The sequence below is a fragment of the Lissotriton vulgaris genome, unplaced genomic scaffold (assembly GCF_964263255.1).
Source record: "Lissotriton vulgaris unplaced genomic scaffold, aLisVul1.2 SCAFFOLD_1677, whole genome shotgun sequence".
NCBI lineage: Eukaryota > Metazoa > Chordata > Amphibia > Caudata > Salamandridae > Lissotriton > Lissotriton vulgaris.
In genome coordinates this window covers 85574-99450 of record NW_028244593.1, presented here as the reverse complement: position 1 = coordinate 99450, position 13877 = coordinate 85574, and positions in this window count along the sequence as shown.

The following is a 13877-nucleotide window of genomic DNA, read 5'->3' as shown; positions in this document are numbered from 1 at the left end:
CTCGACGCTGTCTTAGCGCCCATTGCCTGTCCTGTGAGAGCGCCTGGTATCGTTTCATTGGAATTAATATTCTATGTTAATTGCGCTGCATTGATTGTATTTTATTTGTCCCCTTCAGTGTGTTCGTGCCCCAGTTTCACTTTCCCTACCTCCATTTGTTGTGCTTGTGGCCCGTGTCTCCTCCCCGCCTCCCAGCTGCCCCGCCCACGCTCCGCCCCCCCTCCACTCACCATTTAAGACAGATGAATCAATGTGCAGCGTCCACGCGCAGCGGTCGCGCCGAAGGTAAGCCCGTCTACGCCCGTCCGCGCCTGGACCGCGCCCAGCGCCAGCCCCCCTGCTCCCCACAATTCCCAACCCACCCGCATTACATACGACGCCGAAACCCTTACTGCCCTCAAACCCGACCGCCCACCAAACTGCCACCAAGCTGTACCGGGACGAACCCATGGACCCTTCACCTGCCTCTCCTGCAGGTTCGACTGCACCAAGTCCCACACCAAATCCACAAACACCAAACAGATATCCGACACTAACCACCTGAAGTGCATCCTACTCAACACCCGCTCGGTCCACAGACACGCCATCGACCTTTGGAATCTACTAGACACCACTTCTCTGGACGTCGCCTTCCTAACAGAAACATGGATGAACGCCTCTTCAGCTCCAGACATCACCATAGCCATCCCGGACGGCTACAAGATCATCCGAAAAGACCGCACCAACCAAACAGGAGGAGGCATCGCCATTGTCCACAAGAACTCCATCCGCGTCACGACCAGTTCAGACGACAACCTCGCTATCGCCGAACACCTTCACTTCCAGATCCACACCGACCCCAAGACCACACTCAGAGGCACCCTCCTCTACAGGCCACCAGGACCCCGTACACAATTCAGTGAAGACATCACTGACTTCATCAGCCCACATGCCCTCCCCTCCGAGGACTACATTCTACTGGGAGACCTAAATTTCCACCTGGAAAAGAGCAACGACAACAACACCACCACCCTTCTGGACAATCTTGCCAACCTCGGACTCAAACAACTTGTAAACACCCCCACCCACTACGCAGGACACACACTCGACCCTATCTTCACCTCCAGCAAGCACATCTCCTTCAATCACACCACAGCTCTCCCTTGGACGGACCACAGCTGCGTCCACTTTGACTACAAAAAGACCACAATCCACAACCACCCTCAACCAACTCTGCGAAGAAACTGGAACAAAATCACCTTCGACCAAATCTCCACATCGCTACTTCAAAACCCCCCTGCCTATTCGTCGAACCCTAACCAAGCAGCCATCAACCTCACACAATGGCTAACCCACAGCGCCGACAACTTAGCACCCTTGAAAAAACATCAAATCAAGCTAGGCAGCAAAAACGCCCCCTGGTTCAACGATGACCTTAAGAAATCAAAGAAACTCTGTCGTTCCCTTGAGAAAGCCTGGAAAAAAGACCCAAACGAGACGCCTTCAAAAACGCCACCCGTAAACACCACCAACTTATTCGATCAGCCAAGAAATCAGAATTCAAAGACCGACTAGACAACAACGCCCACAACAGCAAGGAACTATTCAACATCGTCAAAGAGTTTACCAACCCCACTGCCAACTCCAACAACATCACTCCCTCTCAAATCCTTTGCCACTCCCTAGCTTCATTCTTCCACGACAAAATCGCCGACATCCATAACAGCTTCGACAACCATCCCGGAGACCAACCCACCCAACCTACCTCCTAACCTAAACCCCCCCTGAACATCCTTTATGACTGGAACCCAATCTCCACTGAGGACACCATTCGCCTGATGAACTCCATCCACTCAGGATCCCCCACAGACCCATGTCCCCACCACATCTTCAACAAAGCAGACTCCATCATCGCACCCCACCTCAGAGACGTCATCAACTGCTCCCTCAACTCCGCCACCTTCCCGGAAAGCTGGAAACACGCCGAACTCAGCGCCCTTCTGAAAAAACCCTCAGCAGACCCCACCGAACTCAAAAACTACTGCCCCATCTCGCTCCTACCATTCCCGGCTAAAGTCATTGAGAAAGCCGTCAACAACCAGCTCACCGCCTTCCTCGAAACCAATAAATCCCTCGACTCTTCACAGTCCGGCTTCCGAGCCAAACACAGCACCGAAACCGCCCTCATCGCAGCAACAGACGACATTCGAACACTACTGGACAATGGAGACAGTCGCCCTCATCCTCCTTGACCTCTCCGCAGCCTTCGACACAGTTTGTCATAGCACCCTTATACAACGTCTCAACAACATCGGAATTCAAGGAAAAGCACTGGACTGGATCACCTCGTTCCTTGCCGGAAGAACTCAGAGAGTCCGCCTCCCACCGTTTAAGTCAGAGGCCACCGAAGTCATCTGCGGCGTACCACAAGGATCATCACTCAGTCCCACACTCATCAACGTATATATGAGCCCCCTCGTGGCCATTGCACGCCAACACAACCTCAACAACATCTCCTACGCCGATGAAACTCAACTGATCCTCTCACTCACCAAAGACCCAAAAACCAGCAAAACTAACCTACATGAAGGGATGCAAGAAGTAGCCGAATGGATGAAGCACAGCCGTCTAAAACTGAACTCGGACAAGACAGAAGTCCTCATCTTAGGTACTTCCCCTTCCGCCTGGGACGACTCCTGGTGGCCAGCGGCCCTAGTAAAAGCACCCATCCCAACGGACCACGCACGGAACCTGGGCGTCATCCTGGACTCCTCACTTTCGATGTCCAGACAAGTCAACGCAGTTTCATCATCATGCTTCAACATTCTTCGCATGCTCAAAAAAACATTTCGCTGGATCCCCACCGAAACTAGAAAAACGGTAACCCACGCACTGGTTACAAGCCGCCTGGACTACGGAAACACCCTATACGCCGGTACCACCGCAAAACTTCATAAAAAACTCCAACGCATCCAAAACGCTTCAGCCAGACTCATACTAGACATCCCGCGCAAAGACCACATCTCCGGTCACCTGAAAGACCTCCACTGGCTCCCCGTCAATAAAAGGATAACGTTTCGCCTCCTCACCCACGCACACAAAGCCCTCTACGAACTTGGACCCGAATGCCTCAACACGCGACTATCCTTCTACACCCCCTCCCGTCAGCTTCGTTCTTCCAACCAAGCCCTCGCTGCTGTTCCATGCATCAACAAAACCACCATGGGGGGAAGATTCTTCTCCTACCTAGCGGCTAAGACCTGGAACTCCATTCCCATTCACCTCCGCCTTACTCAAAACCACCTAGCCTTCAGAAAACAGCCTAAAACCTGGCTATTCGACAAGTAATTCTTCACCCTTCCTCAAGCGCCCTGAGACCCTCTGGGTATGTAGTGCGCTATATAAATTACCTGACTTGACTTGACTTGACTTCATTCCTTCGTGGAGGTTGGCTTTGACAGTGATGGGGTCCTTGGTGAGGGAGAGGAACAGCTGTGTGTCGTTGGCGTAGGAGATTATGTTGAGGTCATGCTGTCGGGCTGCGTGTGGAAGCGGGCCATGTAAATGTTGAAAAGCGTCGGGCTGAGGGAGGAATTTGCGAATTTTTGGCAATTTTGCGATCCGCGAATCGCGCGAAATTGCCCAAAAATCTGCAATTCGCGAGTTGGCAGATTTTTTTTTCTTGTTGCCGATTCAAAAATACAATCTCGCGCGCGCTGCATTGACTTACCATGATTCTGCGTTTGCTGATGAGTTTTCCTCCCTGTTCGCGTGCGCTACGAGATTTTGGCAGCTGGCCGAGCGACGCAGCGATCGCGAACACGTCATTGCGACCCGAAACAGGAAATTGCGAACGTGAACACGTCATTACGACCCAAAACAGGAAATTGTGAACGCGAACACGTCATTGCGACCCGAAACAGGCAAAAGGCATCGCGAGCAGGCTGGTTAAGTGGAAACAACATGTTCGCGACCGTTGCGACCGCATGCGCAAGTTCTCATTCCCGAACTGGTAAAAAAAACTCCCGAACTCGGAAAAAAAATGAAATATGCTGCTCGCGGAATTTGGCGGATTTTTGTGAATCGCGATTACGAATTCACGTGAATTTGTGTATCGCGAATTCGCAAATTCTGCCCATGCTTAGTGTTAGCTCCAGTGTGGCTGGAGATTTAAAAAATGCTCCTGCCAGGCAGGAGCAAACAAGTTTCCCTGCCTGGTGAGGGCATGGAAATTACTGTGTCCCGGGGGTGGGTTTCTTTGGACACAGAATGTGAGCCATCCCTGGGTAATGGAGTCCCCGGGCCATTAAAGGTTCATGGAAGCAGGGGCTGTGTGCCTCACTCCTCTTAAACAATACTGTAGGCCCAGGGGGATGGAGTCCCTGGTGCTGAAAACAGCTTAGGGAGGAGTGCCACAAACCCCCTCCCCATAATATTTAAATTGGGCCCGAGGGGTTGAGTCCCCGTGGCCGGAAACAGCTCAGGGTCAGCCTCATGACCCTTCCCTTAATTAAAGAATGGGGGCCAGGCTGCAATTTTATTTTGGGGGTCTGGGGGGGTTCATTGTGCCAAAAATTCAATTTTTCAGGTTTAGCCTTGGGGGTGGGGGGGGCCTCTAGGTCCACCCCATGGGGCTTAGTGGGGCAGGGAATCCCTATCCTGGCCCCTTGTATCACTTTAAAAAATAATAATTTTTAGGACAGAGAACTAAGTCCAAGAGTCCTGTAATGGCTTCAAGCAAGATTTTTCTGATGCTGTCAGTATATTCTCTCCCAAGGGTATGTAACTGCTGTGGGAGCAAGATGGCCCAAGGGAAAAAAGCTCTTCAGGCCAATCAGAACCCTCTATTTTTTAATTGCCACTCCCGCAACAATCTTATGGATCCAGCCATCCAATTATAGAAAGTTTGTTCCTTATTTCTAATTAATTAATCATTGCAATTTACATCTGAATAATTGTAAGTAAAGTAAAGTAAATCCACAAGTGATCAAATTAACAATCGTCGAAGTTAAAATTAGGTGGTCCTGGGTGCACATGTGTTGGAGCAACCTTTCTCAGTCGAAGCAAGGGTAGGATTTAAAAATACAACCGTCCAAAACCACTACTTAAAGTGCTGATGAATGTAGTGACATGAGCTTATTTTTTATTAAAGTGCATCTGATAAATGTTGCTACACTCCCTATTGCTAGGGCAGTTGGGAATGAAACTCCTTTCGGGGAGTCTATTGAGTTCTAAGGTGCTGGGCTTCAAGCAGCTTGTCGCGGCTCTCCCAATATGAGGTCTGAGCTGGTTCCAATGTTATCCCTTTCATCGATACATCATTTTGGTTGGAACCATGAGATGTTTGCAGTGGAAGCTGCTTTGCTATGTTGAGAGGGAACTTGGTCATCTTACATGATAGCTGTATAGCGTGTCCGTTCAAAAGTGTCATTACTGCAGGGCGGCAGGACCGAATTTCATAGGTATACCAACCTATGAGATAGGCGGATACTGTTTATAAACTAGGAAAATCCCGGTCACAATGTTTGGCAAATCACCTTGGAGTAGTGAGAACTTATAGTCACACAAATCAATAACTTTTGAAAGCCATGAGGAAGTCACTTGATGTGACGAAACACGTGTTGGCTGTTGCGCATTTGGATCAAGACTATAAAGATACAAATACCATTGATGAACAGTCTCCTTAATGTCCTGCTTGTTTAGGGACAATGGGTATTTATGGTCTTGTTTGAAAACTGTGATGTCTTATACAATGTTTTTTTTTAATTAAAAGGAATATTTTTTGTCTGAATCTATCTTTGTTTGTTGCCAGTGATATATTGACACTATTGAATCTAGTTTGCTCATAATGGTCATACACAGGAATAAATAGGGTTTCAGTTCTGAGTGCCGGGATACTTGTACATTACATTGTTCCACACAGTGACTGTTTGCAGGATCTGTGTGTGTATGCACTTAAGGTAGTAAGGTGCATTTGTTATCCCGAGTTGCACCACAACTAATTGCCTTTTGTCTTTTGAATAAGGAAATTGAGAAAACTATTTTGACTACTCAGTCTGATTACATATATCTTTTTCTGAGGTGCGATCTGTTATACATTACTACCGCTTTTCTGTTTGAAGAGTGTCGATTGGAGCAAGTTTAGTGTGGTTGCATCGCACCCTTTCAATAGTTCGGAGCCATAGGTGAAGGATGGCAAAAACTTTGCACTGATGACCCTGATCAGTTAGTGATGAGATGTACAGCCTAGTTTTTTTGTAAAAGTTTGAATGCGAACTGAAGATTATTTGTGGTGGCTCTTCAGGATCAAAGATGCTCTCTGAAGTTTAGTTAGGTGTCGATGTACACTCCTAGATATTCATATGATTATACACATATCTAGGAGTATATAAATATTTTTAAACCGTTATTTTTCAATAACTACTGAACAGATTTAAACCAATTCACAACAAGTACAAGCTGCATGCCAAGATGTAGCTTCCTGCCAAATTTGGTGTAATTCTGTTCAGCAGTTTTAGCCATAGCCCTACCTAAAGAAGTATTTGGAAAATTCACGGGCCTTTTGTGTTTTAGCACCCTCCTTTTTTCCTTAGCCCCTTCTTGATGGATTACTCTGAAACTTTCCAGTGCCCAAACTAGGTAAGAAAGCACTTTTCTTGGAAAGTTCTGTAGAGATTCATCAAATGGTGCCAAAGTTATTGGGAACACAAAAACGCATTTCCCAAGGAAAAGCTGACCTAACTATAACTACCCACATGTGTGTATGTTGTGTATATATGTATGTATATATATATATATATATATATATATATATATATATATATATATATATATATATATATATATATATATATATATATATATATATATATTCACTGAAAAAACCATAGGTTATAGACCATATATAGTTAGGAATTAGCATTTACAAAACCTTGAAAATTCACTGAAAAAACCATAGGTTATAGACCATATATAGTTAGGAATTCGCATTTACAAAACCTTATTTTACTCACACAAAACCATTGAAATTCCATATATAGTTAGTTGCACTAACTATATATCGCGCACCCGCAATCCACTGCTGATGATGTCACATATTACATCATTCATGACATGGTCAGTGACATCACTGATGACATCACTGATGACATCTCAAATGACATCACTGATGACATCACTGATGACATCTCATTTGACATTACTGATCACATCACTGATGATATCATTCATGTGATAATACGATGAACCTCTTCAGACTCTAATATAACCTTAGATACAATCAGTGTAAACAGACACTCACAGACTGTCACTCATCCATGGAGTTACTCACACACCTAGTCAGTCATGCAAAGAATCAATCACACCTCCATTTCCTCAACTATACAGTTATACAAACTTTACTTATTCAAACATATACTAACACATATTTACTCTCTTATACAATCCCTGATACAAGTTCACAATGATCCATACAGCCACTCACACATTCACTGGCTCTTATGCACAGTTATTTATATATGTCAACTCTCACATGTACTGTGTTTTACATATGTACTTACTTTGACATGTAGCACTGAGATATCCATTCACTCACCAATACACTCATGCACACAGTAAACCGCCCATACAGCTGTTTCCACATGCACTTTTGAAACCATACATCTAGTGAATCAACTGCTCACACATCTATGCACAGAGTCATACACCTCCCAGCCACCCACACACACACTCAGTCTCCCATACAAATACTTGGGCAACCAATCAATAACCCATATAGTTACTCATATAGCTACTTATCAACACATGCAACAGTTTACAGAACAACAGACATAATGATGCACAAATTAAGACAGTTTAGTCACTAACCCATGCACTCAGTGAGACACATTTAATCACTCACTCATACAGTCAGTCATGCACCTACTAAATCCTTCATCCAGACACTTTTACATATTGAAGAATGAGTGAATGTATGACATATTTTAACTTTACAGAAACATACAGTCACTGGATGTTGTCATCAGTGATGTCATCAGTGATGTCATTTGAGATGTCATCAGTGATGTCATCAGTGATGTCACTGACCATGTCATGAATGATGTAATATGTGACATCATCAGCAGTGGATTGCGGGTGCGCGATATATAGTTAGTGCAACTAACTATATATGGAATTTCAATGGTTTTGTGTGAGTAAAATAAGGTTTTGTAAATGCGAATTCCTAACTATATATGGTCTATAACCTATGGTTTTTTCAGTGAATTTTCAAGGTTTTGTAAATGCTAATTCCTAACTATATATGGTCTATAACCTATGGTTTTTTCAGTGAATTTTCAAGGTTTTGTAAATGCTAATTCCTAACTATATATGGTCTATAGCCTATGGTTTTTTCAGTGAATATATATATATACATACATATATAAACATATATCATCTGTATATCTATATAAATACAAAGATAAATGCATGCATACATATACTTATATGCATTTTAGGGTTGTTAGGGCGTTTTCGTGTGTATTATGTTGCTTTTTAGGGCTTTTGGGTCAATTAAGTAGGGTTCCCGGAGCCTAGGGCTGAGGGGCCGGTTCAGTTTCGTGCGTATTGGTGTTGGCAAGGTTTTGAGGGATTTTGGCGGTTTTTGGTCGAGATTTGGCCGTTTTATGGCTTTTTTTTGTGTTTGCGGGGGGCGCGTATTCGGGTTGAAATTCGTCCCCTTTCCAGTGGATGGATTGGGCTGATTTTTGGTGAGATGTTAGGGAATCGCTGGAACTAGTGTCCAGCCAAGTTTGAAGCGGATCGGAGCAGTGGAAGTGCTTTAAAGAGCAATTTTTGTGCGGAGTAGCGAATTGCCATGTTATTCAATGGGAGTTTTTGGTGCGCATGGAGAAGGTGAATTTGGGGTGTTCCAGTTGCGCTAGAGGGACGGGGCTTGGGTGAGCTGTAGGGAGAGTGGATCGGCAGGTGTGCCGAATTTTTGGGATTTGTTGGCCGAAGGGAAGGGTGTGCTTGGGCAAAGTCGATTTGGTGAAAACAGTGCGTTATTTACATGAAAGTTGAAAAAACACTAATAAAAGCAAAGCTAAAAAGCCACCTCATTACAAACAGAATGGCTTTAACTTAAACGAGGGCGAGATCTATTGCATTTTCAATGCTTGTTTACTTTGGTTCCATCAAGAAGGCATTCAGATGTGTCACACATTTGCCATAAATTCTGAATGTTAGCACTCTAATTGCACATTAGATCACTGTAGTAAAGCTACTGCTCACCAGGGACGTCTGCTGCTGGTATTCAAAGTGCATGTTTCAGTCTGCATGTCAGAATTTTTTTAATGAAATAGAAGAGGATTTGAGAAGTCACTCAAAATGATCCCTAATTTTTCTTTCTGAAGCACTAATCATACTTTCTATGGCAAAATTAACCCCCTCATGTTGTTCCTTTTTAAATTGAGTGTTTTCAGACTTACCACTTCATTCCAATCAAGATGGCTTCTGGTGTGCCATACTTTTGTCATAAGTAAGACTGTTAGCGCTCTAGTTGTTCTTTAGAACACTCTGGGACATTCTGTCATTGGGCTATACTTGGGGTACATCTGGGTGATATTTGGGCTACATTTATGCTCTTTTGTCTCTGGTGGCCATCTTGGGAGACTATGTCGGAATTTTTTAATGAAATTGAAGAGGGTTTGAGAAGTCACTCAAAATGTGCCCTAATTTTTCTTTCTGCAGCACTAATCATAATTCATATGGCAAAATATACCCTCTCATTTTGTTCCTTTTTAAATTAAATGTTTTAAGAGTTACCACTTTATTCCAATCAAGATGGCTTCAGGTGTGCCATACCTTTGTAATAAGTAGGACTGTTAGCGCTCTAGTTGTTCTTTAGAACACTCTGGGACATTCTGTCATTGGGCTATACTTGGGCTACATCTGGGTGATATTTGGGCTACATTTGGGCTCTTTTGTCTCTGGTGGCCATTTTGGGAGACTGCATGTCAGAATTTTTTAATGAAATAGAAGAGGATTTGAAAAGTCACTCAAAATGTGCCCTAATTTTTCTTTCTGCAGCACTAATAATACCTTCTATTGCATAATATACCCCCTCATTTTGTTCCTTTTTAAATTAAATGTCTTAAGAGTTACCACTTTATTCCTATCACGATGGCTCCAGGTGTGCTATACCTTTATAATAAGTAGGACTGTTAGCGCTCTAGTTGTTCTTTAGAACACTCTGGGACATTCTGTCATTGGGCTATACTTGGGCTACATCTGGGTGATATTTGGGCTACATTTGGGCTCTTTTGTCTCTGGTGGCCATTTTGGGAGACTGCATGTCAGAATGTTTTAATGAAATAGAAAAGGATTTGAGAAGTCACTCAAAATGTGCCCTAATTTTTCATTCTGCAGCACTAATCATACTTTCTATGGCAAAATATACCCCCTCATGTTGTTTCTTTTTAAAATAAATGTTTTAAGAGTTACCACTTTATTCCAATCAAGATGGCTTCAGGTGTGCCATACCTTTGTAATAAGTAGGACTGTTAGCGCTCTAGTGGTTCTTTAGAACACTCTGGGACATTCTGTCATTGGGCTATACTTGGGCTACATCTGGGTGATATTTGGGCTACATTTGGGCTCTTTTGTCTCTGGTGGCCATTTTGGGAGACTGCATGTCAGAATGTTTTAATGAAATAGAAAAGGATTTGAGAAGTCACTCAAAATGTGCCCTAATTTTTCATTCTGCAGCACTAATCATACTTTCTATGGCAAAATATACCCCCTCATGTTGTTTCTTTTTAAATTAAATGTTTTAAGAGTTACCACTTTATTCCAATCAAGATGGCTTCAGGTGTGCCATACCTTTGTAATAAGTAGGACTGTTAGCGCTCTAGTTGTTCTTTAGAACACTCTAGGAGGCTGCAGTAGAACACAAAGGAATCAACTGACAGTCTCTGTCCTTGTTGGATGTACATGTTTTACTGAGAATGTCAGACTTCATTTTCACATGACTGAGAAAGATAATGTGAATTTACAGAAAATATGCTTTCAGTTTAGCTTATAGATCCCCTTCCAAACCACTGTGGGAAAATCATGAGATATTAGTTTTCTTTCAAACAATATTCATGATATCACAGCAGAAGGTTTTTTCACATGGTAAAATCACCTTAGAACCCACCACAATTCCTAAAACGAGTATGGTACCATCAACAAATGATTTATAATGTAACTAAAGTCCTAAAACCCTCTATTAACTACAATGCTTTTTAATGAGGTGCTATCATGTATATTGGTCCCAAGATGGCTGCCAACACTTCTTGGATGAAGTGCTGACAGCCAATCAGATCAGATGTGTGGTTAGGCTCCGCCCAGATATATATCTTTTTTTGAACCTAAATTACTCAAAATCCACTGGAGCACATATATTGAGACCTAGCAAAGGCACATCGGGCTAACAGTCCCTACAATTTTGCCAAGTTTCGTGCAAATCCATTCAGCCGTTTGAGCTAAAAGTGAGGCCAACCGCCCTATGGAAATTAACATGGGAAAAACGCGTTTTGGGACCGCCCTTTTTTCTCGGCCCCCCCTTGATGAAACCCCCCCAAATTGTCAGAGGCTGCTCAGAAACAAAACGTTCCATTTTCCTGAAAAATTCAGCCAATTCCGTCCACAAACGCCAAAGTTATTAGACATAGAATTTTCAAAAATCCCATAGAGAAAAAATCCTAACTATATATACCTACTGGCGACCGCCAGTAGGTAATATATATATATATATATATATATATATATATATATATATATATGTATATCAAACAATCACAGGAACCCATTCGAAGCGGAGCCTCACAGGAGATCATGTTTGCTCATAATTCTTTATTTCGACACCTTGCCAGCAGGCACCTTCTCGCAGAGCTTTGCATTCTTAAAATCAAACACCAGACGCGTTTCAGGATGGAAATCCTTTCTTCAGTGGCGTGGGTGACGAGACTCCCGGCAGCACAAGTCCGATGCACACACCTTAATTTCAACACCTTCTCCAGTGGGCGGGGCAAGAGATGGCCTTCTGGGAGTTGTAGTGTGCTAACGGTGTTACCCCAGTGGGTGCGCTGTTCGTGTCTCTTACTTAGTCCCAATGGAAGATGCGCTCACTTGATGGGGACCTGCCCCGCTTTGTAGGTGCCAAAACGAGCAACTTTGGAGCTGGCACAACCCTGCTGTGGCGCCTGCTCTCCTCCCTTCCGCTCATTGCAGCACCAACATGGTGCCGTCACGGACCCACCAGGAGGCAGCGGGCTCCTCTTCACGACCGGGCTAGAGCCGTCTAAAAATCCAACAATCACAGGAACCCATTCGAAGTGGAGCCTCACAGGAGATCATGTTTACTCATAATTCTTTATTTCGACACCTTGCCAGCAGGCACCTTCTCGCAGAGCTTTGCATTCTTAAAATCAAATGACAGACGCGTTTCAGGATGGAAATCCTTTCTTCAGTGGCGTGGGTGACGAGACTCCCGGCAGCACAAGTTCGTTGCACACACCTTAATTTCAACACCTTCCCCAGTGGGCAGGGCCAAGAGATGGCCTTCTGGGAGTTGTAGTGTGCTAATGGTGTCTCTTAATTCGTCCCAATGGAAGATGCGCTCACTTGTTCTGTAGAGATTCACCAAATGGTGCCAAAGTTATTCGGAACACAAAAACGCATTTCCCAAGGAAAAGCTGACCTAACTATAACTACCCACATGTGTGTATGTTGTTCCTATGAAAACTATATATATATATATATATATATATATATATATATATATATATATATATATATATATATATATATATTTATATATATATATATATATATATGTGTGTGTGTGAGTGTGTGTATATATATATTCACTGAAAAAACCATAGGTTATAGACCATATATAGTTAGGAATTAGCATTTACAAAACCTTGAAAATTCACTGAAAAAACCATAGGTTATAGACCATATATAGTTAGGAATTCGCATTTACAAAACCTTATTTTACTCACACAAAACCATTGAAATTCCATATATAGTTAGTTGCACTAACTATATATCGCGCACCGGCAATCCACTGCTGATGATGTCACATATTACATCATTCATGACATGGTCAGTGACATCACTGATGACATCTCAAATGACATCACTGATGACATCTCAAATGACATCACTGATGACATCACTGATGACATCTCATTTGACATTACTGATCACATCACTGATGATATCATTCATGTGATAATACGATGAACCTCTTCAGACTCTAATATAACCTTAGATACAATCAGTGTAAACAGACACTCACAGACTGTCACTCATCCATGGAGTTACTCACACACCTAGTCAGTCATGCACCCGCCCTATGGAAATTAACATGGGAAAAACGCGTTTTGGGACCCCCCTTTTTTCTCGGCCCCCCCTTGATGAAATTGTCAGGGGCTGCTCAGAAACAAAATGTTCCATTTTCCTGAAAATTTCAGCCAATTCCGTCCACAAACGCCAAAGTTATTAGACATAGAATTTTCAAAAATCCCATAGAGAAAAAATCCTAACTATATATACCTACTGGCGACCGCCAGTAGGTAATATATATGTAGTTAGCTATGATGTAGTTTTCATAGGAAGAGGTTTTTTGTTTTACCGATACCTTTGGCGTTGTTTGATAAATCCTCACGGAATTTTCAAAACTTACTTCTGATGCTGTTTTGAAATTTTTGGGGTGATCCATCAAGTGGGGGCGACAAAAAGGGGTGGTCCCAAAACAGATTTCCCCCATGTTAATTTCCATACGAACTTTAGACACGGCTACAGCCTGAACTGCTCAACGGAATCACACCAAATTTGGCATGAAGGTAGATGTTGGTTCAGGGAAGGGC